At 48.1% G+C, this 4,825-nt stretch overlaps 1 long non-coding RNA gene across 1 annotated transcript; it reads left to right on the top strand.

The window, feature by feature from the left end:
• Nucleotides 1-558: 558 nt before the first annotated feature.
• LOC134546843 (uncharacterized) lies at nucleotides 559-4,492 on the top strand. Its single transcript, XR_010079277.1, has 2 exons — nucleotides 559-1,047; nucleotides 1,530-4,492. It is a non-coding gene; the product is annotated as an uncharacterized LOC134546843 (long non-coding RNA).
• The last annotated feature ends 333 nt before the right edge of the window (nucleotides 4,493-4,825 follow it).

The raw sequence follows: 4,825 nt of genomic DNA, 5'->3' as shown, positions 1-4,825 counted from the left end.
GGCGCCATGGCAACGGCGCGCGAGGGCGCGCGCGAACCTCCCCCCCTCGCTCCCCCACCCCGCGGTCACGCCCAGAGCCGGCGGCGGCCCCGCCCGCGGGCGCGCGCCCGCAGCCCCCCTCCCCCCCCCCCCCCCCGCCCCCACCCTCGAGCCGAGCGGGGCGTCCCGGGGGCGCCGCGGGCTCGGGGCCGCGGGTTCGGGGCCGCGCCCCGCCCCTCCCGCAGCTCCGGCCCAGGCCCGGCGGGGAGACCCCCGCACCCGCCCGTGGGCGGCGGAGCCGTGCCCGCGCCTGCGGCACGGAGCGGGGGCGGCAGCGCCGCCTCCTCGTGCGGATGTCACCGCCGCCCCCCGCGCCCCCCGGGCGGGCTCTGCAGGCTTTGTGCCGCCCAGAGCGCCCAGTGTCCCCACTAACCCCCGCCGAGCCCCGTGCGTGGCTGGGTGGCGGAGCCCCCAGGGCACGGGGGGACCGGGACTGTCCCGGCACACGCGAGGCTGCGGGACGGCTCCGCATCGAACCGCGCCCCGGAGCCTCACCGTGCACCGGGAGCGCGACACATGCCGGGGTTAAAAACGAGAGGTCCAGAAGAGCATGGGAGCCCGGGGCTGGCGGCAGGGCCCTGGGAGACCCTCCCGGGGCTGGCGGATGGGCGCTCAGCGGCTCTGCGGGCGCAGGACGCTCCCTCTGGAAGCCTCTCCCTTGGAAAGGCAAGCGGGCATTTCGGACAGCACAGCACCGCCCAAACGTCGATGAGAACGTGCTGACAGGAGTAGGAAGAGTATTAATAAACATTGCTGTTGTTGGAAATGGTTTTTCATTTTCTGAAAAAAACCCACCCTGTTTCCTAAAAGTCTTCAAAGTCGGCATTCACTTATCCCCTTTCTGAACAGCGTGCCCCAGCTTGAATCCCTGTCTCAAGTATGCAGTGTCTTGACCTCTCCTGCTTTCTCCTAGGTTCTGGGATCAGCACTGTCTCACAGGATTAGAAAAAAAAATGGAGAACAATAAGATGGAGAAAGCACCTCGATATTTTTTTTGAAAAGGGCCAGGTAGGCTAAAGGTTCTCTTCCAGATTCATGTGATACCTTGCAGTGCCATGGGCCAGGAGCATCTCCAGAGTGGGAGGGGGATTCCCTCCGGGGGCTGCCGTGCCCGCAGACCTCCCCTCGGGCTGCGGTCACGGGCTGTATCCCGGCCGTGCGAGCGGGAGCGGGAGCGGCACCCGCCCGGCCCCCCGGGACCCGCCCGGCGGATTGTTGGGAACAGCTCCCGCAGGAAGAGCCCCGGCGCAGGACGGGCCTGCAGCGATGTCTGCACTCGTAAAAGGCTCTTGGTGGGGCAGAGTGAGGGGGTGGCGTAGGAGGAGTGAGGTGCTTGTTTCTGGGAAAGCAAGAGGAAATAATGGATGTATTTGTGTTCCAGAGTGGCCGGGAGCAGGTCGGTTCGGCGCCAGGGAAAACAGCTCTGCAGGTTCTCCCGCAGGTGCGCTGCCTGCTGCTCTTGCCTGCACGCCTTTCTCTCTCTTTTGCAGGGAGTTCCAGAACAGCTTCCCGGCGTGGTCCTTGTTTTCCTTGCACCCTGCGGTGACAAAGTGACTGTAGACCTGAGAGTGAGATAAAGTCATCAGAACGGGGTCACTTTCATCTTAAATACATGATCTTGTGTTTTGACTGATTACCAGAAAGGTGCTACTTCAAGATCTTTAAGATCCTCATGACAAAGTTGACTTTTTAAGAACTAGGCTTTTTTTTTTTTTTTTTTTTTTTCCCATTGTATCGTATAAAGAGCAGTTCTTCCGAGGTGTCATTTCCCCTGCAGTTTGTTTCTGGATTTCTTACTACCCTTCCTCGTGGCCTAAGATGTATGTTGGGGTTTGTCATAATGTATATTGTACTCCATGTAAGTTTTGCCCATCAATCTCTGTTATCTTAGACATTAATTTAACAGTGGGATGTTTAAAAAATTACTTCTCATCAGTTCTAGTTCCTTCAATTAACTGCAAGGTTTAATGAATTTCACTCATGTTCCTATGGAATATTGTTGGAAAGCTTGTGAAAAGAGCTGAAAAAAAGCAAAATAGGCAATATTGTGTAGAGTGGAGCTCACCAGAATTTACTAGCTGTGTCAGGTGAGAAATCACTGTTGCTTAATTTAAATGTGAAGAATATAACCCTCCTCTTTGGTTTCCAAACAATGCTTTGTTGGAGTATACAGGTACAGAGGGGGGGGTTTGAAGCAAATTTTGTAAGGCTCAGGTTCATAATGTATTCCAATACACAATGCTTCATCTTATCTGTTTTTATTTTTTACCATTATTTTCCACTTTAGGAAGCAATAGGAGGAGAGCTTTAGAGCTGTACTTGAACACAGATGGTATGATGGCACAGCATTTGCTGCAACTTGTTTCAAGTTATGTTACAGAGTTCATTTTTAACATAAGCTAAAACCCCTTATTTTGTAGAAAAGTCTCATTGAAATGGCAACCACCCAAATATAGAGCATACGTTTTCAGAGGTACATGAATATTTTCTGGTAACGTGATGAAAAATTAACTGATACAGGAAAAATGGTAATCCTTAAAAGTGCATGAAGAACCCAGACTGGAGCCTGCATTAGATGAAGCACAAGTGTGTATTGCTTTTTGATATTTCCAGGAAATATAGGGGAACCCCGTGTGAAGTAGGCTGCAGTACTGTAGGCAGCATTAATAGTTCCGTGGAAGGAAAACATCAGCCTTTCCATTCTGTCCTTTCCATTATTTTTGGTTTTGGAGTGAACGGAACATCTCCCACAACAACCCTAATTGCCACTAACCACAGTTTTTGTTTGTTGACAGCCCCATGCGTCAACAGACGCTGCACTCTTTCCCCTTTAAGTGGGCTATTTTTGCCAAACACCATTTCCACTCCTCTGGATTTCATGAACGCTGCCATTTGAAACAGATCCAAGGAATTAGACATTACTCACCTTTGCACATGCTATCTCTTAAACAGATACTAGCCTGCTGTCTTCTATTCTTACATTTCCTGCACTTTTCCCCCATTGTGGAATGTTCTATTTTGTCTTGCTTATTGCAGTTTTGACCAGGGAACTCGGTCTCTTAAAAACCAAGGCTTTAGGCAGCTTTCCTGTTCTTCAGATGTATTTTCTCTGTTGCTCTCCTCACAGCTTTTTGTTCGATGACTTGCACTTTCACTATCTCAGACTGTCAGGCGGCAGCCAGCAGCAAAAACTCATTTGTAGAGTTAGAAACATTTGCATATGAAAGTACATATATGCGTGTTTATTTACACTCATTCTTACTTTACTTTCTTACATGAGAAAACTCCAGATATCTTTTATTTCCCTTCTAAAACAGCTTTTAGTTTTTCTTCCCTACCATCCTTTCTCCACAATTATGCTTAATTATTCTTTCTTGTGCTTACATGTAATTAATTAAAAGCAGACAAGTACAAGGTAGGGTTATCCCCATACTAGAAGAGGATGGCAGGATTTTTGGGGGTCCCCCTCACACAGACCAGGAATGATAACTCAGGAAATCCTTAGGAATAGCTCTTGGAAGTGGGTGAATGCTATCAGGGCTGGGAGACTCCGTGGTGGTGACTCTTGGTGCTAACCAGGCTGCTGCTGGAATATGGAGATGTTCTGAATTACTGTTGGTTGGTCTTTGTGTTGTTTTGGGGTTTTTTTTCCTGGGAACAGGAAAATGAGGAAAGGCAGCCTAGCAAAGGGCATTTCCCCAGAGACCAGGAGATGATTCTGCAAATTTACGGCCTGCAGAGGGAAGAAAAGAGGAGCTGGTAACTCTGTTGTGTGCTCTCCTACTGTTAAGAGCTACATTTCCAAAAACTGCTTGCTTAAAATCCTGACTGTAGTGATTTTGTTACATACCTTTCTGTGCTGATTCTCAGGCTGCATGATCATGTGCATATGGGTGTATTTTTATGCAGCCTTTGTGTGTTTCTGTAGGGTTTTGAATTTCATTCTTCCCACTTAGCAAAAGTAAGATCCTTTGATTATCACAACCTTTCTGGAATAAAACATTTATTGATGTTTTTAGGAATATATCATACATATTTTTATTTCTTTCCTTGGCCACTACCTGTGATTTGCAAGCCAAACTTCAAGCTTTGCACAAGGGAATGAGATCTTTTGTTCATCTCCTTTGTAGTCTGATTGTGCTTCTGTAACAACAGATGCCCTTTGTCCTGAGGACACTCTTGTAGGTTGAGGCACCTGAAGACTTTAGGGAAGGATGCATGCATTTAGAGTATTGTTTTCTTTTTTGGTCCCTCCCCCATCCCCAGTGTTCTGAAATGAGTCAGATTCTGACTCTCTGTCTGGTGTCAGTGATAAAACATGAATTGTGGATAATGCTACTATTTTCCATCACTGAGTGGAAAGTAGTTGGAGCTGCTGGATCTCACAAGGCCTTTCTCTCTGCCTCATCAAACATCCTGTAATCTCCTCATCTGTCTGTAGTCTGTTTTTTTTTAATAAAAAATTACAAATTTAGCCAAAGAATGAACATATCAGTGAGTCCTGCATAAGTAATCCTTTACCTTGGATGTAAATCCTCAAATGAATTTGTATCTGGATGGATTTAGATATGTATCTTAGAGAGTTAGTGCATAGTTGGAAGTGCCCCTAAGGTCAATCCTCCAATTCACCTGTCAGTACAATGCAAAGATACTTTCCACCTAAATAATTTTAAAATGTTTGCAACATCTTGTCAACAGTGACAAGTATCCAAGGAGGACAGGATACCCAACAAATAAATGGCATAGAAATGATGAATTGTGGGTTACCACATTCCCTGATTCTGAA

The sequence above is a fragment of the Prinia subflava genome, chromosome 1 (assembly GCF_021018805.1).
Source record: "Prinia subflava isolate CZ2003 ecotype Zambia chromosome 1, Cam_Psub_1.2, whole genome shotgun sequence".
NCBI lineage: Eukaryota > Metazoa > Chordata > Aves > Passeriformes > Cisticolidae > Prinia > Prinia subflava.
This window is presented reverse-complemented; position numbering and strand designations above follow the sequence as displayed.